The sequence below is a fragment of the Callorhinus ursinus genome, unplaced genomic scaffold, assembly GCF_003265705.2.
Source record: "Callorhinus ursinus isolate GAN/ISIS: 27379988/994484 unplaced genomic scaffold, GSC_fseal_2.0 scaffold3, whole genome shotgun sequence".
Taxonomy (NCBI): domain Eukaryota; kingdom Metazoa; phylum Chordata; class Mammalia; order Carnivora; family Otariidae; genus Callorhinus; species Callorhinus ursinus.
This window is the reverse complement of record NW_027397065.1, coordinates 36,578,160-36,602,376: the sequence shown is the minus strand read 5'-3', so window position 1 is coordinate 36,602,376 and position 24,217 is coordinate 36,578,160. Positions and strand designations below refer to the sequence as shown.

At 39.9% G+C, this 24,217-nt stretch overlaps 1 protein-coding gene across 3 annotated transcripts in view; it reads left to right on the top strand.

Moving 5' to 3' along the window:
- The window catches only part of TENM2 (teneurin transmembrane protein 2), a 1,506,090-nt gene that overhangs the window by 294,303 nt on the left and 1,187,570 nt on the right, over nt 1-24,217 (top strand). Inside the window, exon 1 of one of the 3 annotated variants that reach the window (XM_073890205.1) lies at nt 9,369-9,506. The exons of 1 other annotated variant lie outside the window; for it this stretch is intronic. The gene's annotated coding sequence lies outside the window, so the exon portion shown is untranslated. Of the gene's footprint in view, nt 1-9,368; nt 9,705-24,217 lie in introns of those variants that run through there. One more of the 3 variants, XM_025867075.2, reaches the window with a different exon arrangement.

The following is a 24,217-nucleotide window of genomic DNA, read 5'->3' as shown; positions in this document are numbered from 1 at the left end:
GGGAGAAGCAGACTCCCTGCTGAGCAGGGAGCCCGATGTGGGACTCGATCCTGGGACTCCAGGATCATGACCTGAGCCGAAGGCAGTCGCTTAACGAAATGAGCCATCCAGGTGCCCTAGCTCCCTTATTTCTTAAACTTCATTGCACTGCGGAAGGCATTCTGCCCCTCTAAGTCACTGTAACATTATCACATGGAACTTCCAAGAGCTTTTGGAAGCTGACAGTGCAGGCTGTCTCCTTACCAGAGAAATACAGTAGGGAAAATGTAGTGGGTACTGCATTCTTGTGATAGCGCCCCTCCTCACAGGTTTCTGGGCAAAGAACTAGCCTGCCCTTAACCTGTTACTTCTCTGAGCATGTTTGTTGATGGCTGTGAACTGTTCAAAGGCTTTGGGGAAGGAAAAGAAAGAAAAATAGAAGGCTGAATTCCAACCCATTCACTGTCTCATATTTGAGCTAGCACACTGTGTACTGTGCCTCTCAGAACATGGAGTGTGTGAGGGGACCACAGCAGTGAAGTTTCCCAAGGCCTCTTGAAAGCACGTACAAATGAGAGCAGCTTCTGAACCATTTTTGCTGCTCTTTAACAGAATTGCACACTGTAAGAAAGATCTTTCTTGATATTGCTGCCATCCCTTTACTCCTTCCTCCCTCCTCCCGGCCCCACCACGAACAGCCTATTTTAAAAGCACCATCTTTTCTGCTGGAGAGGGCTGACTCTGAAACCACCTCCAAATCACTACTAACACTTAGGTACTGATCCACGCCGTTGCCATGGGTTAGTTCCTTTGCTGCTCACAACAATCCTGATTAAGTGTTAGTCACCATTTCTTTGAGGAAAAACCGAGGCTTAAGGAGGTCCCATAATTTGCCTGAAGTCACTGAGCCCATAGATGGAGAGGCTCACATGTTCCCTTCTACATTCCTCCCTTGTCTCTGTGACTTTGGCATCCTTGTATCTCCTATCTGAAAAGAGTTTTTTGCCTTTTTTTTTTTTTTAAATTATACCAGCATTAATGAGATCCCTGCGGCCAGGATGACAATAAATTGTGCATACCTGCCTTACTGGATTCTAGTCCCTGTACCAGATACCTGTTCTCAGAATAAGCCTGCCCATTTCGGAGACTACACATCTTGTTTATCTCATTGACATTTTAATTACTGTGGAGGATGCAGCTGAATCATACAGTGAGTTTCAAAGGCCCTCGCTCCTTCCACCATTTTTGGCAATCTAGAGCCCACTACTTGGGAATTTTTTGGCATGGCTTTCCACAGGCCAGGATATGTAACTTTGAGAGAGAGGAAGAAGAGGCTAAAGAGAAAGAGAAAGAGACAATACTTGATTTTTTTTTTTTTTTTTAATGCAGCACCTACTATATTCTGGGCATTGTTATTTGCTTTTAGGAATAATGCTCACAGCAAATCTAGGAGAGAATTTTTGCCCCCACTTTAAAATGTAATAATTGAGGTCCAGAGATGTTAAATAATAAGGACCAAGGGTACACAGCTAGTCAGGGACTGTGACGATCTAGAGCTATCATCTGAAGCCCTTGCTCTTTCATTCTATCAAGAAGCTTTTAAAGAAATAATATGACAGTTGCTTTTAGCCAAAGGGAAACTGGAGGCTCATGACCCACGACTTCATTCTCACAATGGTGCCATGCCATTTGATGGTAATGAGGATTTTAGGGGCCTGGGTCTGTGGTGATCCTGTGAGTATTAAATATAGATCTTCACTTTGGAAATTAAGCTAAATCACCCTTGCTATGTGAATTGGTTTAACCAGTAGGACATGTTGGCTCATTTACTTTCTATGTATGTGTCTATTACTGGGGCATCAGACATATAAGCATAAGCTTTAGCTGGAATTTCTCTTTCTTCCTTCCTCTCATTTTCCTCTTCTTGCTCTTTTCCCCCTTTCCTTGCTCCCAGCATCACGGCCAAGTGTTGGGTGTGTCACATACAAGCTGTCTAATGACCTTGGCTGGTAACTTAACCTTTCTAGACCTTGATCTCTTTATAAAGTGTTTATACCAATAGTCCCTGAAACAGTTGTTTGGAGGAGAAAAAGAGTTAACATATACAAAGTACTTTAACAATACCTAGAATATAGTAAGCCCGTAGTAAAAGTCAGTGTTATACCTGAAACAAATAGGTGTCAGTGTAGATCCCGTGCAAGGCACGTGGGGTTCTTTGCTAGGAAGAAATGGAAGTCTCCCTGGTAGAAGATATCACTAAGTTTTATCACGATGCCCTTCTCTTGTATGATTATATTTCACATATCATTTTAAAATTTGTTTTCAGGAACTTTGTTTCTTCTTCCGTGCTTACTGGCATCCCATCTTTCTCTTTTTCTCTGAGAGTATTTGGCACCATGTGTGTGCGAGGGCATGTGGGCTTGTGAGCAACCTGGGGGAGAAAACAGCCTGGTCACGTGGGAGACTGAGGTACCTTGGAAAAATAACAATTATGTAGCCCTCACCAAAAGCTTTTCATCTCGAAAGTGCTTTGAAAACATTAACTAATTAATTAATCAAAAAGAATTTCTACCAATCAACGAAAATGCTCCTTACAATGTTTTAAGCCTCTTGAAAGGTATTATTTATTCAATGGTGTTTCCTCTTTAGTCTTAAAAGAATCATCAGTTTCTCTTTTTTTAGAGACATTTCAGGAGATTTTGTGGAATCTATGCACACCTCTCTCATTCTGTGCATCCCAGAAAGCATGAGCATGTGAACCTACACACGCAGACACAAAATGTTCTTTTAGGATGATGCCTTGACATTAAACACATTAAAATATTATATAAGAGTCTTTAATCTACTGTGCTTACCAGCTTTTTATTGACCTGCCGGCAAAGTCAAGACTACAATTCCTATTGAGTGTTGAGTATCAATGTCACCTGTTATATCCATTTACTCTCCTGTCTCTTTTCCTGACCTGGGAGCTCAGCTAAAAGCTGCAACTTTATTGCCATATCCTCAGAGCCTAGTTACTCTTAGAGCCTCCCCAACATCAGCCCTATTCTCTAGCCCACAAAATATAACTTAATGTCTTTGTGACATAGCAGGAGAGTAGTAATAATAATCTTATGTTCATTAATTCAACAAATATTGAGCATCCAACATTCATTTGTTTATATATTCCTATAGCATACACTTTTTCGGTACAAGTCTTTGTGTGAATCATGGTGATGGATTCAAAGATGATCTAGACAGGGTTACTGCATTCAAGGAGTTTGTTGTCCAGCAGGAAAAAGAAGGCAAGAGCATAAATAATTTTAATATAAGGGGGACATGATGTACACCTGCAATGAGGTTCCTTTAGAGAGGGGAGGGAATTTCTGGCTGGGGCATTCGGGGAGGAATTTGGGGAGGAAGTGACACCCGATTGGGTTACTGGAAGAGAAATTGGCTTACGGAAATGATGAAGGAGGAGGTATTGTCCCAGATAGAGAGAAGAAAGGAGGGAAGCCGTGGGTGAAGGAAAATATAATTGTATGGGAATTACTGATTTTTGTCTGGAGCCGAGTTTGGAGAGAAGGTTAGGGGGCATAATGTGTGATATGAGGATTGGCTGTGTTTGGAAAAATGCATGGCATATGCAGCACTCTGTTCTGTCCCCATCAGTAAGAGCCGTCACTGGTCAATCTCAGCACTCAGAATCATGTAGATCCTGTGGATGTGGCCTCCAGATCCCTCTTGAGAGCCCTCTCCAGGCATAACTACTAATCAAATGCATCAAAACGCATTTGTTCAGGAGAACACACATGGAAAACCTGAAAACTCTAGGCTTAATTTTTCTGGCATCAGGTAGTAATCAACCATAGATTCAGAGTCAATATCATTAATAATATTTGCTGGCCTACAGTATTGTAATCCAAAGATGCTTGGAATGTCTGTTAGAGTATGAGTATTTGGAGACTTACCCGTACGTTAAATTAAGCCTTTCAGATACGTGATGTAAAATTTATATTTCATCTCCTTTTTTTTATTTTCTGGCTATTTTCTAATAAGAGCAGTTTGCTCTTGTTTGCTAATTCTGTATGGGCTTGTAAATTCAGACCTGTTACAATACGACATAAAACTAAAGTACTTAGGCTCTGAGCAACTGTATGAGGGGTTTTCAGAATTGAAATTCAGACCCTATTCCATCTATGTGAGCTGCTCAGACATCATTGCTTCTTATCTGAGTGATTTCTGGAAAGAAGAATGATTACCATACAAGATACAATCTCTACCCTGTAGTTATAGAAGCGAGATGGTCATTCCTTACCCTTGTCTATACAAGATCCTATGCAGAAATGCACATGCTGACACACGTGTGAGCTACTCGGCACCAGACTCATTCAGCGGGTTGAGATCACATTCTGAAGGGTCTTTCCTGGCCTCTCTTAAAAGCAGAAAAATCATAGCTTCTACTGAATCTCTAAAGGATGTTGACAGATACTGGAAACAAACATGGCAAACTACAGTGATCTTAAAAAGCTCAGTTTGTCTCTACTTCTACATTTCCCATCTTTAGGAAAGTAAACTCTCCCAGTATGTATCCTGTAAAGGATTCTAGGAAATCGAAGAGAATATCTATCGAGAGAGAATGATCTGGGAAATGACTGACAACTGCGTTGCAGGGCTACTTCAAAGCGAAGGAAAGAAGGCTTACCAAGGGAAACTCAGAAGGCTTAGCTCCAATGACACTCATTTGGATTGGTCACTCCCACTCTGCTCCACATGCATCACTTTTTCAATTTGCAGAATAAACTAAATAGTGTTCCTTTCGAAAGGCTTTCTTAAATGAATTTGGTTTTCTAAGAGGATAGCAGTATCACTATACATGAAGTGTTGTGCACACCAAGTGCAAATCAGCCACCACCCTACCCTCACCCCTTCCCACATCCAGCTCCACCTGCGGAGGAATGTCGGAAGTTCAAGGCAACAGATGTAGAGGTCGCCACACAGGTTTGGGCATCAGACAGACTTGGACTTGCACCCCAGCTCTATTACTCCCTGCTTGTATGACTTCGCCATAAGTGGTTGGCTCTTTCAGACCTTCTGTTTCTCCATCTATAAAATGGGAATCATGATTGTACCTTCCTCAGACAGTTGCTATGGGCACGGACAGTGGCAATCTCTCGGAAAGTATGCAATATTTTAATTATTAGGGGACTTCTCCGAAAGCTTTAAAGTTCATGTCCTGGGGGCGATAGCAGAACATCCACCAGTATTCCAAGTTTTCAGCACCATTTTCCTTGAAGATTGCCCTTCATGACTTTCTTAATGGGTTATTCTCATCACGAGTTAAAAGATTCTGCTGCTCTCATGAGAAAAATCAACCTAATATATATGTAGGAAAGGGTTATCGAGAATCCCAGAGAGCTTTCTGCCTCTGAAACATTTGCTAGGGAATAAATTTATTCTTAGGGTGAAGGAAAGAGGGGTAAATATTTAACAACCTCTTAGCAACCCCTCACCCGTTTTATTCATCAGATTTCAGTGTAGGGCAAGTTAATAGCCAAACAAATGCAGGAGACAAATCCATAGTCGAGGGCTGGTGTGTAGTTATAGCTGGTACATATGTCCATAGCTGCCAGGTATGTAAATAGATGGGTACAATTTGTGGATGTTTTTTTGTGTGTCTACAGAGAGTACAGAACAGGGAGATAAATACTAGAGACAGGGTACAAAATGCAGAAAATTGAGATATTTTTCTCTATCTAAGCATTTCATTCTTCTAGACTACTAAGAATTCTTACAGGCTGGGAATCTCTGCAAAGGGCTACCCACGGATATCCCATTTTGAGGAAATACTCCAAAATGGAAAAGTAGTTAACAAAAGCTTCCTGTATGTAATCAAAGCCTTCCCTTGTCACTGAGCATGCCCAGTAGCCTGCAAGCAGAACTCTACAAAATGCAGTTTTTACTTTCCTGTGGTTCGTAGGCGCTGCTGCTGCAAATTAGCAGGGAGACAGTGAGGTGTTCGGTTCAAGATGAGGCCTGAAAAGGCACGGGAATAGGGAGGGGCTGGAACAAAGGTGAAACCCAACCCAGAGGACCAGTAACAGGTAGGAAGGGTGATGCATTGAGATTTGCTTGGTTCACTGCAGCTCTTCCCTCTGAGTGAGGATCCCCCTGCTCTCCGCCCCCCATTTCACCCCCCACCCCCAGCCAGAAACCCCTGAAAATCTTGGATATTCTGTTCTGTCACTCAGGATATTCTGTACCACAAATTTGCAGTGAGGGAGGCCTGGGTTCAAAATCTAGCTCTGCATTAGGACACTGTCTGTGATCTTGATCAAGTAACTTTCGGTCTCTGAATCTCAGATTCCTTATAAGATTTAATGAGAGGGAAAAAGCACAGCAGTGGCTCTCCCTCTTTATAGACCCAGCTAAATCTTCAGGCACTGTAGCATGGTGAAGCTGTGAATCCCACAGTGACCATCCCAATCTTAATTTCCCCTGAAATTCTAAAGTCAGACCTAGGCTAAAATCCCAGCTCTGTGACTTCCTTGCTATGAGATATTGGGCAAGTTGCTTGTGTGTATGTGTGTAGAAGAGAGAGGGAGTTTACTGTCAGCCTGGTACTATTGAATAAAATGTAAAATAAAAATAGGCATATCACTTTTCCCCTGGAGTTTACAGTCCAGTGGATTTGTTTTTGTTCGGGAGCCTCCGTTTCCTTCTCTGTAAAATGGGACTTGGCCAGAATAATTGTTGTTAAAGTTAAAATGAGAAAAGCTCTGAGCAAGGTGGGTGCTCAGTAGTAGATTACTAAATCCTATTGTATGCTTTTTCTGTTTTTTACAATATTGAATTTTCTCTGTCTCCCCTCATGCTATCCCCAGCAATCTATCTACTTTATTTCCCATGAGCTGCTTTCTTGCAGTCTGATCGGCTGCTGGATACCACTGGACAAGCAGTGGAGCCTGAAGGCTAGTCATGTGGACTTTAGTGCCAAACAGACCTGTTTTGGAGTCCTTCTCTGCCACTTATCCAGATGTGCGCCCTTGGGCAAGCTACTGAACCTCTGTCTCATTTTACTCATCTGTTAAATGGAAAGAGAAACAGTTTTCCTACCCTAGGAATAATTATTCCTATTTGAAGGGGTGTGTTTGTGTACGTGTGCATGTGCATGTGCATGTACATGTGTGCTTTTGTGTTTGAAAGAAGGAGATGGATCAAGAGCAACATCTAGCAGGCACTATGAGATTAATGCAAAATTAAAATAGACAAATTCCTGTCCTCTTGCAGTTTACAATCTAGAGGGTTGTGTGCATTGAGGAGACTTACACCATTGAAATCCTAGCACAAATGGCAAATTGGTACCTATAACATCTTTTAAAAAGAGGAGTTACATGATGCTGTGAAAACCTATAGTAAGGGGGATTTGACTCAACCAGAGAGATCACAGATGGCTTCCCTGAAGAAGTGTCACCAGACTAAATTGCTGAAGGATAAGGAGGAGTTTGCTAGATGAACATGGGAAGAAGATTTCTTCCTAGTGAGCTGTCCCTCCGCATCATCAGCATATGATCATCATCTTCTTACTAGACTTTAAACACCGACTACTGGCATGTGTCTTTGTCATCTTCTGTCACCTCTAAGACAGTGACTTGAGGGAAATAATGCTTAGTAAATATAAATATTTGTTGAATGAGTGAATGCTGGTAGGAAATCAATACGTGTTTGTTGAGTGAAATAAAAAGTAACTGCTACACCCTCATCTCATGGCTTTATTTGGATTGCAGTTAAGGAAGACACATAATTTAGTAAAAACAACATGCACTTTGGAGTCAAACAAACTACGTCCCCTCATTCAGACCCTGTCACCTTGGGGAAGTAACAGGACATCTGTTTCTCCTCATGTGTACAATGAGAATAAGCATAGCTTCTTTACAGGGTGATTTTCAAGATTCTACTGGTAAGTATGCAACACCTAATGAAAGGATGGCCCAGGTTACATAGTCAAGAGATGAGAATTAATATTATCAGTGTTGGACAATGGCAAATTGCGGGCATGCAGTTTTTCAAAGATTTGTAGGTTGCTAAAGACAGAGCAGGTATGGCTGGAAGGCCAGAGGCTGTTGTCACCCAAACATCCAGCAGACCTTTCTCTTGCTGGAAATGCCTAAAGTTCATCAGTGCACTGCTTTCTGTCCCTAGTGAGTCAGAGTGCCGGGTTTGGATTCCCCAAGCCATTGGCAATAATTGACTGACAGTTGGTAAAATACACTGGGACCTCGGTTTCCTTCTAGGGTCGCTCAGTTGGTGTTTGGAAAGGATAAAATCCGGTATTTCATGCGCATCACGTAGCACAGAGCCTGCACAGGATAGGTAACCAGTATGTGTTAGCTGTTCCTTTAACCACTGCCAGGCCCTCTGGATTTTCTCTACTACCTGGTAACTGAACAAGCCTTTCCTGGGCCAGGAATTACTTCCTTCTGGAATTCCCTTTCTGAAAGGAAGAAAAGCAACTCCTCTCTGAGGTCTGGACGCCTAGCTTCCCAGCGCCACGCCCTCTTGGGCAAATTCAGGGCCACTGAGTAGTACAGGTGAGGCAGATTAGCAGGGGCTAAAGGCTCTGGAACCTCTGCTTTTCCCTCTTGAAGCCACCGAACTAGGCTCTGCCCCTCTCAGCGTTCCTAACCCTGGAAGGCGTGTTCTGGGTTCCAGCCGAGCACTGGGCATGCTCGCAAGTCAAGGCAGCCTTGGGTCGTCCACAGGACGCGCGGGCTTGCTTTTTTCCCCTGTGTGCAGGGACCCGGGTGCAGCTGCGGTGCGTCAGGTTTCGCAGAGCTGAATCCTCGGTGCGTGCAGGCAGGGCCGAGCCACTCCTGGCCAGTCCCAGAGCGGAACTGAACTCTGCACCGCCGGGGGTTTGCGCACTCAGTGTCTGGTCTCGGAAACGCCCGGTTGGGGTTCTCTCTGCAGACAAAGGGGTGCACGTGCCCCTAACGCCCCTATCTCGCAGGCGTGAACCCCTCCCCGGTCCTAATGCTCCGCAGCCACAGCAGCTACAGCCCCAGCGCCACCACCCAGCCCCGGCGGCCTTGGCCTGTGCGCGCACTCGGGGCCCCGGGATTGGCGCGCACTCCCCATTCGGGGCTGCGCTGGCTGGCTGGCGGGCGGTGAGCGGCGCTCCGTGTGTGTGTTTGTGTGTGTTGGGGGTGGAGGGGGGTGCGCGCGCGCGTGTGTGCATGTGTGTGTGCGCGTGTGTCTGTGCGGCGCGCGGGCGGGAGCGTGTGTGCGCGCGAGGACTCGCGTGCAGGAGCCACTGGGTGTGCGTGCGTGTGTTATGGGTTTGATTCCAGAGCAGGTTGCACATTGGTCCTGGGTGGCTCGCAGGCTCAGGTCGTGCTTGGGCGTCCTCCTCCTAATCGTTTCCGAAGTAGCAGCACCAGCAGCACCAGCAGCAGCCGAGGCGGCGGCGGCAGCGGCAGCAGCAGCTCAGCTGCACAGCGAGCAGAACTGTGCAGAAGCGAGCACCGTTTGGGGAGTCCGGGGGGCGGGTAAGAGGGAGGAGGGGGAAAGCCTGTCTTGGTCTTTGGGATTATTTTTCCCCTTCTTTCCCTCTTTCTTGAGGGTGTGTGTTGCCCCCTCGAAGTGAAGGAATTTTGCTCCAAAGCGAGCTGGGACCGAAGACTCTAGGCTAAGTTATCTCTCTATGTAGATGGTGTCAGGGAGCGAAGCTACTGACCGAGCCGCTGGTAAATGTTTTTCACTTCTTACTCTTTAATGCTAAAGGCTTTTTTTCCCCTTTTCTTTCTTTCTTGTTTCCTTTCTGTTGCTCCTCATTCTGCAATCGCTCCTGAATCAGCTGCAGTTCTTTCTCTCTCTCTCCTTGCGTTTGTGCAGTTTGCAACTTGTTTCGTGGTTTTCTGTGTATTTTTTTTTTTTTTTCTCCTTCATCCTCAGATGAATGCTGGAACATTTAAAATCGGCACTTCGGGAGGTCATCATTAGTTGCATGAGTTTCAAGGGGGAGGGGAAAGATTGGTAGAGCAGACTGTTATTTCTCTGCAGAAGGACTGCCGGTTTCTCTCTAATGTTCATCGCAATTATAGGGATTTTTTTTTTTTTAGGATGCATTTTAACGTTGCATTGATGTTTAAGGTTATCCTTCTCCAGGATTACAATGAATTTTGACTCAGTTTTGACAGCATTACAGATGCCAGTGATTCCAGAACTACTGTATGGTACATGCTGGCTAAAATATTCAAAATTGGGGGCATAATCATTTGCATTCCAAAAGAGAATTTCTTAAAAATGCTGTTTTGCATCACATTGGTGCAGATTTGCAGGAGACAATATAATCGACACCACTACTTAATGTTGCTTGCAAAGATAATAAACATATAAGTGGTTTAGTGCATCACCTTCTGTCCTGTTCTCCAGTGATTGAGCTATTGCTAAATTACTTAATAAATTTAGGGCTATGGAGAAGAAGAGAGATTGCTGGTATTGTTTTATTCAAAATTGTGAGAGGTGTACAGCAATTGCTAACGCCAAGCCTTCTCTTAGATCTTACTTGAAGTGGCATCTTGTCATTTGGGGAGGGGAAGGGCAGTTTCTGCCATACACATGGAATAAAATTATTTAAAATAGCCAGCATAATGCATGCAAATTGAACTCTAACTCTTTTCTTAAAAATAGAACTGACTCTGTAACTCTTGCTTCCAGGATCTGTTTTAAATATTATTTAAAAATTAATACACAACAGTTCTTTAATATATTCATATCATTTAAGTTCTTTGAAGGGTTCTTAGCAGTTACCATGTTTCATTTGTTTTGCTCTTTCCTCCCTAAGTTTTCAGTTCCAGTTCAGTAGAAAAACTGAAGGGTCAGTAAGTAAAGGCAAATCAGCAGTTTAAAAAGAAATCAGTTTATAGTTGTAACATTTTTGCTAAGCCATGGGAAAATGAGCTACAATAATGGCAGCATAAATGTAGGGAGGGAAGCCTGGGATAGAGCAGGTTGTATTTTCAGTTTGTGTATTATTATCTTGAGGAGTTCTGAACTCTAGACTCAGATGAGGATATCCAGCTCAGGGATACTCTGAGGCACATAGATTTTATAGAGGGAAAGTATTGTTATTTAAGGAAGCCTGTTTCTGCTTTGTGGTTGCCACATCATGGAACAGCAGGTTACCTATGTACAAAGAGTATGTTTGCAATGATATTGTTAAACTTTGTCTTAATGTAAACTTAACTGGTGTTGGAGGAACAGCATAAAACAGCGCATGCAGCTTGTTCAGGACTGAAGAACAAAAACTGTAAATTAACTCAACTAGTCAGACCCTCTTTTTATAGAGCAAAGCCTACTCCAAGACACCATGCACTTCACCTGTTCTGGGTTGCCTGTGTTGACAAAAGCTTTTCTTGAAATTATGGACAGGATTCCTGAGATCTAAAGCTTATTTCTTCTTTTGTAGTTTGCAGATGCTAATAAGGCATTTTATTTAGAATGAAAGCTCAGCTTACTCATAGGTCCCTTGAGATGGCAAAATTGCTATTTTAAAATATTTTCATGGACCCATGCTTGCATTTACCATTTTGATCAAGTTTTTTGGGAGAAAACTCAGCTTCCATTAATTAGGATCACAGCTATCTTTGAGCGAAGCATTTGTTTGTCTGGGTACTAAAGAAAAATGAAGACGTACAGTAAGCTACGATTCTGAGAACCCAGGTCTTCTAAAGCATCATGATTTTCTCATTCTAGGACTAAAACCAGAAAGCAATATACCCCATGCTGAGCAGCTGCATTATTTCTCTGGCATATTCTACACACATGGGCACAAACGGCTAACTGACCAGGCTAAGGACTCATTTTATGTGGCCTATGGGGCAAGATTTCTAATTGTTATGTAATATATTCAGAGTGTGAATTTACTTATGAAACATCACAATTAGCTTCAGTTTCAGCATCTTCACTAGACGTGAAGACCAAGAGTACATTGATTTAAAGAACATACTCTTTCCTGCTGAGGTTGGTTTTTACCCACCCAGCCCTCTTTCTACTTCTGGTTACCTGGCAACTTCTTAAAAGCTCTGAGAATTTATGTTAAGATGTTAAACGTTTCTACGTTTTGGGGGTAATGCCTGGTTAGATGACTATTCAGTCAGTGGGATTTGTGATTACTCTTATATGGTTCTGTGTGGCATAGTGTTTGTGGCCTGTTGGTGATTTTATTATTATTGTTATTTATTAAGTTTTCCATTGAATCTTAACTGAGCTCATTTTAATTTTCTGTGCCTGGTGTTGATCTCAGGTTATGTAGCAAAGTGATTCTGTATTTTTGCTGTGTTTGTTGATAAATGAGTTAGTATACTTTCAGTTGGTGTTTGTGTTGAATTTCAGCATTTCCAAAAGCATGGAATCCAACATCATGGGGAGAAGGTAACTTATTTTGGGGGATAAGTCTATATAGAAAGAGTGTTGGCTCATGGAACTTGACAGTCACATTTGCCTGTATTATTAGGATTCCTATTTTCACTTTGATCAGAGTGGAGGTTTCTCTGCAAGTATGAGGTGTTTATTATGCTAGAGTTACTGAATGTTTCTTAAAAGTAATTGTTTGTTTGTTTGTTTTTCATTGTGTAATTGAAAGGAACTTTGAACTACTTGGAAAACCTGTATTGGCAAGCTTTTCTTTTGTTTTCTATTCTGTGTAGACTAATTGTGAGAAGTGATTTCTGGTGAAATATGGTCAAGGTCATTGGCAAGGGCCTTTTTAGCCCACCCAATTTAAGAACGCAAACTTCATTTGAAAAGTCAGATTTAAAGAGACAAAACTCTAGTGAAACTACTACCTCAAATGGAGCTATGTGAAAAGTATATGTTTTGTCTCTCGTTACTTTGTGTAAAGCAAAAGTTTTGTTCCTTGAATTACTGGATCTCAGTAGAGCTGATATACTCACAGTCAGAAACCATCCATTCTGCCCTCACAGTGCAATACAACAGATTCACAATCTTCAGGGGAGATGGCAAGAACATTTTTTTTTTTTTTTTAGGGAGCTAGGGGGTAGGTGGGTGTCTTTTGATATGTTCTAAGTGGAAAGGGACACAGCAGCATTTCATAAAATGTGATGTAGTGTCTAATTAGATAACTCATTTAAAATTTGTAAAACCCACAGAAATTTTATAAGTCTTGTGTGGTGAGGGCAAGTAGTAGCTTTGTCAAAGTATTTCTTTGTACTACGGATTTCTATTTTGCTTTATAAAAGGATCGTTCACATTTCTCAAGACTTTGTTCTACTGGTAACATTTTTTTTTTATTAAATTGGGTTATTTTCTCTACCTAACAAAGATAAAGCACTACTTAGCATAATAATTTTAGCTGTTAAGGGTATCCTGCTCTTATTTCTGAAAGATTTCATAAAGTTGAAGAGGTATAAAATTTTTTCTCTAAAATTCACATTACTTACTGCCCCAGTCGACTTAATATATTGTACACTACAATGTGATTTTGAACTTGAAATATTGTAGCTTTTTTATGAATTCTTAATGACAAAAAAATGAAACACCTTGGGAAATAGTTTGCAAATAAAGTTCCTTCATTTTTGCTGAAAGACTTTAATTGGCCCACCTCTCGTGACTGTAGGATTATGAGCCTTTTAGACAAAAAGAATTATCAGAGAAAAAGTACAGTTACGTGCTTTTTGGCTGCAGTGTGAGAAAAAAGACAGCAGGTGTTTCAACTCTTTTCATGTAAGTTTAGTGAATAGAAATAGAAACTAATTAATAGAGTTGATAGGTTAAAATAAAATCTGTTTTCCCCAGTAAAGATCTCCCCCCAGCCCGCCCTGCCCCAGACAATATGAATTGATCTTTGATACTGATGAGACAATTGCCTGCATTCCTCATTTCATCACTACTGTGTGGCTCCCAGCAGAATGCTGGGGATGGGTGTTATCGATACCGCATCTGTCTAGGGAAAAGCATGAGAGCATGATTTGGGAAGACAGACATGATTTCTTTAAAAGTTTAAACTTCTCAGGCCTTGGCTGCAATTCTTTTGGAGGAGGCTTTGCTTTCTTTGATATATATTTGGATCACCTACGAAGACTCCCCAGTGCTACTCCTTTTGCTAATGTAGTTCTGCCATAGGTTATTATAAATACAAATATGATGCCAGATTTCTTAGTTCCGTTATTCTTATTATTGTATTAGTTAGTGATTTCTGAAATGCGATTAGGATCTATCAAAGTTTGGAACTCAGCTTTCTAGAAGACAGTCTGTTTAATTGTGCTGATGACTAAATTATTTAGAAATATAGGCTCACGCCTGTTTTAAAAATATTAGAAATTTTGTATGATCCATTTCTGTTAATATGATCTTGGTAAAGTACTTATTTTTAAGTTATATAAAAGGCAGTTATGGATCCTGTAAAATAAAGGACTTTATTTATGAATTTGGTTCAAGAGAATAAGTCATTTCTTTTGTTTATTTAGGTTCCCCAGTCTTCAAAATTGGAGGCAAGGGCTGACGTTGGAGATTATAATTCATATGATGAAGCTCAAACTGATACAATAACATACTGATTTAAAATCTTTAGAGAGGACAATTCTATTGAGGGTTCTTTTGGAAAAAGCTTATGTTTAAGTGTCATTTTTATGACTGCTTAGGATTTAGCTGATACTCAGTGTTTTGACATTTCTCCTATTTTAATTACAGGAATAAGGGTATACGTGTAGAAAAGAAATAGATCGTCAAGTAGAAATGATTTTAGCAAAGGTTAAAAAAATCTCATAACGTAAAATAACCATTTCACAAGATTGTATAAGCCACTTGCTATATTTGTAACATGTTTTTTAAAAAGTGCCACTTCAAAATTTTGAATGTTAGAAATAGTCAATTTATGTTCCTCGATTATTTCTAACAATGAAACTAAACTATTAGGGAAGATGGCTATGTCCATGCATGTGGCTAGTTCAAACAGTAAATATCTACATGCCTAAAATCATAGCTATTATTAGAGAACTCGTTGCAACAGACTTTGTGATCCTAGCTGTGATAATGTTTCTAAACCATTTCCAATGTAAGAGTATATGGTTATGTACTGCACGTTAGAGTAGATATTACTTAGCAAGAACATAGGCAAATTAAAGTTGTAGGGATGTATGTTTTCATCTTTCAGTCTTTTTTCTTTTCCCTTACAATAAGCCGTTTTTTGTTTCCCAAGCCAGGTCAGGTACTGTGCTCAGCTAAGAGCCATGTCTTATGGTAAGAGTAATTTGATGCCAACAGGATGTCTAAGAAAAAATAAATGGAAGTAGAGGAGGGTGCTTGTTGGAAACAGCAAGATAAAACTTTGCTCTTTGTGTCACTCAAGAGTATATTTGAAAGGTGATTTAATTTAATTTTGCCTTAGGATTTATTCAGGCAATAATTGTATACAAATATCTGCTCATTCTCCACCTTCTAGTTTGGCCAGCTTATTTTTACTCATGTAGTCTGGTGTGACAGGGCACCTGGAATTGGAGACCCAAGTTAAAGTTTGGCACTACCTGCATGGATTTAAGGGAAGCATGGGGAAGAGCAGTGTGAATGGTGGGAAGAGAATGCAGACCAGAGGGAAATGTATTCTATAAGTGGCTTCTATTTCCTTATGGTAATAATCATGCCGCCGGTTTTATTTTTGGCCTCACCTAACTTTTTGAGAAGACACAAACTGCTTCTCTGTATTTTAACCCTAGGAATAATAATGTAATTATTACAAAAACATTTCACAGTGGTTAGGGCTGTGCAATTTGTGTGACCCAGCATCTAATTTTTCTCCTCTCTAATCCTGTTTATATATCCCCACACATAATCAGACTCAGTCAGATGAAACCAATTACTAAGGGGGAAAAATCAAATTTATTTATTATATTTATTGGATGTGTCTGTTGCTTAATTATCCATTGGCAAATTTACATGTGGCCACAGAGAGGGCTGTGGATGAGTGTGGAAAAATGATCAATCATCACTTCTCATAGTCCAGAGGAGGCTGCCAAGAAAACAAGAAAAAAACCAAACCACGAGAACATAAAAACCTATCTTTTCTCATTGCTATCAGTTTTGGGAACTAAAAACAGAAAAGTAAGCATCACCCCAAAAATGTGTTTGGCTTGACATAGGAAAAACGGGAAACCATTGGTAGTTATCACTATCAGACGTTTTCCTAACAACCTGATAATAATGTCAGGAAGAAAAGTAAGGAGTTCTGTAACACTTTGAAACAAATAATGATCTAGCTGTTCAAAGATGTGTGTTGGAAAACTGGCTTGAATGGTTCTAAAAGGCAGATAACCAAGCCCACCCTTGGCTGTGTCAAGGACTGTGGGAATCTGGGGAAGTATGGTGGGGTGGGATCGGGTAAGGTGATAGGCCAGGTGGTGTTGGTAAAGTTATTGACCAGTACATGTACCTCTAATGAGCACATGCTAAGACAGCAGTGAATTACAATAGACGTTGTGTTTGGCCTTTGATGGTAAAGACATACACAGACTTTTATTTTGATCTCATGTGTTTTTGTTTAAAAAAATGCCTTACCTCAACCCAAAATGGTTTTCTTTTCTTTTTTTAACTGCCCCCCCCAAGTTTAAGGGGACCAGTCCTCACAGTTTATTTCTTACTTTTCCCCACCTGCTCTCATCATACATTTTTGGAAATTTATCATTGTGGAAGTAGCTTTTCAAAACAGGGAACAGCTGAAATAGGCATCATTTCAAGTAAATGTGGCAAGGCTAAATTGTTAATGGAAGCATCATCTTATTTCTGTAATTCTTCAGTTCCAGGGATCACTAAATTTTTATAAATCTGTCCTATCCACACCCACAAGGTAGAACATGTATATGAACTTCAGGGAGGAAAATAAACCACATTTGAACTTGAGGCATTTGGAGATTATCTGCAAGGAGACACTGAAATGTGTTTTAAGAATTGCATCACGCCATTAATGCATCGTTTAAAGGAGACAATGGGTAAATTATGATTTATTGCTAATTACCATTTATTTGGGGATTCTTCTGTTGAAGAAGCTGTTTAAGCATTGTAGATTATGCTTTTGTTATGTTTGGCTGCAGAGAAATTAAAATGGCAACATGAATCTTGAGAATCGGGAGGGAAAGGTGGTTTCATACCTATTGACTTAGCAAGAAAATATTAGAGATGCACTAAATTTTGCATTTATCCTAATATATGTTTTAAAAGTTATTCCGTAATAAATCTATTACAGAATAAAAGTTGCTCTCAGCTGGATTCACTGAAGAAGCCAAACAGTAGCTAGACAGAGAACCTGAACTACACTTTGTACAACAGTGATTTTTCACTAAGCTATTCCCTAAGGCCACTCTAGGTAGATGAGGGGCAGCACTTCTTTTTATATGATTTGTGTATGTTCCCATAGATTGTGAAGTCTATTCCTGGGCAATTTTCAAGTTAAAATTGTGTTACGGCTACCCTGAAGGTTGTCATTTCTTGGTTTTTCTCTTGTCAGTCAATTCATAAGTGTTTATTAATCCCCCATGGGGTGTACACAGAGCCGTACACAGTTTGGGTGTTGTGTGTGTATATGATTGATCCCTGGTCTAGAAGCTTACGGTCTATAGGCTAACGTACCGTGATGTGTGCGTACGTGTGTGTATAAAATAATATTTTAATTACAGAAGTTAGTGGTTTTCTTGGTTTTTCTTTTGTTTGTTTGATTTGATTTTGTTTTGTTTTGTTTTGTTTTGAATTGCATTGCCCTGGAATTCCAAATGTATTTACTCTGAGGAAAGCATAGCTGCAGGCGAGGTCAGGGATAGAACTTTGCAGCTTTCTTTTCTTTCTTTTTTATTTTTTAATTCAGATGTCTAATAACAGATGTGTTTAAAAAAAGAGTAAAGCCAGAGGGTGAGTATTAAACTGTGGATCTTTGCCATGTGGAATCAGATCATGGTTAACATGTAGGTTTGAGAGTGAGGGCAAATTCTGATGCTGGTCATTTTTAGGATGTGCCTGTTACCTTTGTCAATTCAATCAGTGAATGGATGAATGACTCCATGCCTCACAGCTGTCAATTTATATTTTTCACGACCAATGAATCAATTTATGATTTACTTTTCTTTTATGAGGGATTTTTAAAAAAAAAAAATGATAGGAATTGGGAAGGAAAGAAAATTTTCCGGTGTTCCCAAAATGCCATGGATGAAAAATTTCTCTAAAGGACTATTTGCCCCATTGAACTTGAAAGCATACGGTGAATATGTAGGTTCAGAGTTAATTTTCAAAACTTATTCACTCCCTTAAATTTGCCTTTTATCAGTCAATTGTGGGAAGGGGAATATTCTTGAAAAGTACCAGGTGAATCGCTCCAAGAGTAGATGGCATAGGAGGAGTGCACTGACCCTTTCCCCAGCCCCAGGTAATAGCTTCCTGGACTTGAGGCAGTCAGTTCTGACTTTTGGTATCACTGGTCAGGCTCTTGATTAATGCTTATTTTTACTGTGGGTTTTCAAGATGTGCATATCTCATTTCCAGCAAATCATAGATAAACCATCAAAATTTATTTTCCATCTTTTTTTATTAAGATTTTATTTGTTTATTTGACAGAGAGAGATATAGCAAGGGAGGGGACACAAGCAGGGGGAGTGGGAGAGGGAGAAGCAGGCTCCCCGCCGAGTAGGGAGCCCGATGCAGGGCTTGATCCCAGGACCCTGGGATCATGACCTGAGCCTAAGGCAGACGCTTAACGACTGAGTCGCCCAGGTGCCCCTCTTTTCCATCTTCTGTTACTTCCTTTTGTTCCTGTTGATCTGAAACAGGAAAGCAGCGGTTGAGAAAAATAGGAAGGGTCTTCATTGATGTGTTCATTTAAACTTTGATTCTTGGCTCTTTTCCTGTTGGGTAGCTGAATTTCCAAGGTTCTGTGAGATCACTTACCATTTGCTACCAGGGTCCTCCTGGATGGGACGTTTCCTAGCCTTTGTGAAAATGGAATGTTCTTTACAACTCACAATATTGTAGGAGTTCTTAATTTATTTTCCAGCAGTTCATAAAATTAACCAACACAGAATAAAAGCACAATTTGAATTACTATTTTTGATTATGGGATCCAGTTATGTCCTTTCTTGTAACCTACACAGATTAATTCTGGCTAATGTAAACAGTAAAGGAATGTATTAGAAGGACACTGGGAATTACGGAATCACCAGGAACGATGTGGAACCAGGCACTTCAGCTTCTGCCTTGCGTACTGGGCGCCCAGCTGGAACCCTCCACATCCCTGGCACTGGCCTCTGCCTCTGCCATTACTATCAACCAACACTGCTGCCCACGATATGTGGCTATTTGTACCAAGTCTGGAAGGAACCCCTATCCTGTCTTCTGGGAGTCCCTTGCTCTCATTTCAAAGTTCTGGGCTGGTGATTCCAGTTGACTGGCTGTATCCTGATGAAGTGTCCATACCCATATAACTAGGAAGTCTGGGAAATCCATAGTCTGGTCTCTCATGAGACAAGAAGACTGCAACTTCCAGTAATATATAGATGGTCGAATTCCCTCAAAATTAAAAACAAAAACAAAACAGGAAAGGAAGCTGTCAACAAAACAGATAAATGAAAAGCCTCCAGCAAATATTTACCATTATTCCATGAGTGACCTTAGGGTCTTAAGGGAGGGATAATGATGGCCTCAGTGTATAAACTTGAAAGGCTAGTAGCAGTGAGAACTTTTTCCTTGCTTAAAATCAAATGGAGGACATTTTTGGCTATAAAGATAATAAACACTTCAGATTTTAGCACACACCAATTTCAGATGTTTGTTATGTAGAGTTTGTTCTCACCAAGTGCCATATTAAAAAGTTACCCATTTGAATTCCGTTCATGCTGAAGTTAAAGATAATTTACCTAAAATGAGCTGAAGTTTGCCTATGTATAAATATGTAAAGTTGATAAATGGTCTGAAAAAAAGGTAAATGGGATTTGTTTAAAGTACATATGGAGAACATCTGGATGTCTACGTAATCTTCTGTAAGCAAATTAATAGGAATTCTGGATAATAGATCAGACCAACTTTTTACTTATAAATTGGTAATAATTGTGGTGTTTGAAAGAAATAAAACCGAACCTCCCCCACCCCCATAAGGTAGACTCTCTGAGGTTTAAACAGGTCTTCTTCACATAATTATGAGTAAACCTAGTGAGGTGTACGACTCATGCAAGTAATCCACATCTCTAGTAAAACTTTTGCATCTAAAGGTTAGTCTTTTATTCTTCAATTCAAAATTAATATATTTATCCTCCCATCACTGTCTCCCAAGGATTTTAAGAATTAATTAGAAACAAAATCACTTTCAGTCCTTGGATGTTACATTCTGTGCTGAAAAAATATGAGATACTGAAGTGTTATTAATAATGACAAAGGTTCATCCAATAAAATAATCCGACCGGCTGAATTCTCACATGGTTGGTATTTTCTAATATAAATTACTATAGGATTAGATAGTTAAATATTGAATATTGTCTCATTTAATGCAGTTCCATGAAATATTAATGATAATGATGGTTCTCCAGTTTGGGGAATAGGGAGGTTTTTTTTTTCTAATAGCTTTGGCTGGTAACATAATACATTTTACAAAATGATAATGAAGATATTTAAATGAAAGTAAAGCAGGAAATAAATGGCCACTGAATTGATAGATTTCAAACAGGTCAAATGTCACAAAAATTTTTTAGTCTTTGTATTAAATAGTTTTCTCTCTATTCTAATGATACCACTGTGATCACTGGGGATAGCTTTAAGAATTTGTTACAAGAACAGATTTACCTTATGAGGCTCTAGAAGAGGAGTGCTGTTGATGTTGTTTAGTTGGCATGAGGTGTAAAAGTCTGAAAATTGGATTGGGCTTTAAGGAGGGCTGGCTGTGTTGAGTGTAACAGTTTGAAATAGGATTGTTCACGAAGTTAAAAAGAAAGAAAGAAAAAATGAAAGAAAGTGAACAAAAGAAAGGGAAAAGGGGAGATGTGTGTGGGTGTGTGGAATGAAAGAGAAAGAGAAACATTGACCAAATAGCCCAACTAGAGAGACAGGCCTGCTTGCAATGGACTCATGAATGGAGCAAAAACTTTCAATTAAGATTTTTTTTGTCTCAAGTTTTTGTTTTGATTTTTTTTTGGGGGGGTGTTTTTTTTTTTTTTAAATATCCCCTGTTTTGACTTACGCGTGCACTTATATCTCAAATTAGGGAACTAAAACTGGATGATAAACAGGGTAAGTGACTATTGTTGAAATATTTTGTCATGAGTGCAGAATAAGAACTTACAGTAGTGCATCAGTTGGTTTAAATTGGGTGGGGTTTTTTTGTTGTTGTTGTTTGGTTTTTGGTTTTTTACTTTTCTCCAGAGGGGAACTTTAATGTTTTGTGAGATGATTTTATTTGAAATTGCAGTTATCCTTGTTTCAGACCTAGTAATTTAACAGTTGAAAAAGCTCTCTTTTTTGTTCTGTGTAGCTAATGTATGTGGTGTGAGTGAATACATTTTATTTAAAAAAAGTGTTTTGGGGTAGCGTTCTTTTAGCAAACTTATTCCTTGATAAAGGAGCTGGCTGTAATTTGCCGAAATGACTGTTTCTTTTTCTTTAGTTGTTAGATAATTGCTCTTTGTATACACTGTGAAAATGTTCATATAGACCAGTGACAAAGCCTAGCAGATGCACTTGCAATTATATGGAATTTAAGTAAATTTTGCATCTGATACACACAAAGCAAAGGCTTTGTCCAAGCAGGCTCGCATAGTGGCATGTGGATTGCTGTGAATACAATGAGTAGATTTTTAATGGAAAACAAATGGGACTATTAGTAAGTCTTGTCTTTTACTTGAAAAGACACCCGCTTTAGGCATGGCTTACAACGTATTCATATTCATGGTTGGTTCAGTTCTAAATATGACCTTTGAAACTGAAAAACATTTTTAAATGTTTAAAACAAAATGTGTAGCTGTGTTTTTATTGGAGTCACATTCATAATTTTCTGGGAAAAGGATGGTGAAATAAATATTTGTTTCATATTTCGATGTTACTTTTTTCTGATTGTTAAGGAGAGCATTCACTTATTAAGAATCTGAAGATGTAAAAGGGAATTTCATATTATAAATAAATCATGCTATAGATAAAAGATAATTACAATGTTACTTTAACAACCTCAATTCACAAGGGGGACCATAAGAAAGAATATATAATGGGTCCAAATTCTACTTCATATTGTAAACAAAAGAGATCTAGCCAGAGGAATAGTTTTCTGCAAAAGCCTCTTCTCTGAGTTTTGTTTGAGATTAATCCTTTCCACTGTGTGTTTTTTCTTGTTGTCAGGCTTACGTAAGTTAGATATTTGAGGGCTTAATCTTTTCCCCCATACTTATTCTTAGAAAATATTAAATGCATGGAGCTTTTTGGATTCTCTTAAAGACCTTTAGGTCTTTGACGGGGGAGGGAGGGGATGTTGAATCATTTTTACTTCCAGTGAGAGGTTACAAATAATTGGTCCAGTGGAACTCTTATTTTATAGTTTGAAGGTGCTCCATGCTATTCTGGCCTTTGAATGAAGCAAATTTCAAAAGTAACTCAGGCAACATAAAGCCGTGCCTATCTTGCTCACTTTCTGCTTTCTTCTCTGTCTAAAATGGAATCTAATAATAACTGGAGATCTTTTCTAATTCTTTTAAGAATCAGAAGCCTCCAGGGGGTCTGAGGGTTGAGTAATTGTTTGGAAAGAAAAAAGTAGATAAAGTAGATTTGGGAAGAAATTTTTAAGAAAGAAAGGGAGAGCCTGACAGCAGTATTTTAGGTTCCAAATTAGAACAAGACAGATGTGCCCTTACTGGAATATTGTGCCTACAAATTATGCCTCCACCTTAACCGCTTTTCAAAAAACAAAACATGAAGCTTCTTGACTAAGTACTTTTTTTTTTCATGAATAGTTGGGTTTATTTCAACAGTGGGTTTGAAACCCTTGCCTTAGGCAAGAGACTACAGTAATTATACCAGGAATAGACAATTTCCTACACTGTCAAATATATAAATGTACTTTCGATAGAATTTCACAAATGACAGAACTTACTCAGATGTGCACTGCCAGATGATCCGTGTGTTCTAGAATCTCTCCAGTGCTGTCTGTGACCTCCTCACCCGCCTCTCCTTTCCCCCACCTCTGCTTTCATTTCTTAAACTATCACAGGCTATCTTTAGGCTTGGAGAGAAACCAGGTGCTTTCCTTGGTATTTAAGCAACTTGCTATTTTGAAATTCCCTTAGAGAACTGTGGGCATTTTTATTTCTGTGTCTTGAAGCATCCCTTTCCCTTTGCTGAAGGAGAAGCTGCTTATATAACACCCAGAAGCAGACCCTTGGGAACCACCGAACTATTTTATGGATGTTTTGCAGGAAACGGAATGCAGGTGCTCCTGTGTCATGCATGTCCTCCCATGGGGGGGGGGGGTCTCAATTTGAGATATTTGCACAATAGCAGATTCTCCGCAGGATAAACATATACAAATCCATCTTTCAAATTGAGTGGAATCAGTAGGAAGCTGCACCTAGGAGGATGAGAGCCCATTAATCGCTCAGCCCGAAAAAAGATTCTTGAACAGTTCCAGAGCCGGGACCCAACTGTCAGCAGAGCTTGCCAGGGAGACAGATGCTGTGGTTGGAAGACAGTTTTCCTCAGTTAGATATTGTGTTCTTGTAGATGGCCAACCATGACTCATGGGGGAAACCGGAGAGAGAGAGAGGAGAAAAGAAGAGTAAATTAATCATTTTATTAATCCCTATTTAGAATTCAGTCATGTAACTAAATGTCAGCCTGGTGAACTTTCCATGGAACCAGAAGGGTTGTAAAGACAGGTGTGGGGTTTGAAAGTTATGCTGGGTGATAAAGGTGCCTAATTGAACCTGCAGATTCGATAACTGACACCGTTTCAGAAGGGTACCTGTGGAAAATAGTGATGCGGGAATTACCTAATAATCCAGCCTCAAAGAGAGTATGCTTTCAAAGGATTGAAAGGCCTTGAATCATTTTTCTAAAGACAGATAAGTTTGTTCTCTGTTCACTCATTCTGTGTCTGTGTGTGTATTTATGTATCAAAGGTGTGTATGTGAGAGATCATCTCGTCTTCACTGTTCTTCCTCTTTTCTACTTCTCTCAATACGTATGTGGTGTGTGTGTGTGTGTGTGTGTGTGTGTGTGTGTGTGTGTGTGTGTG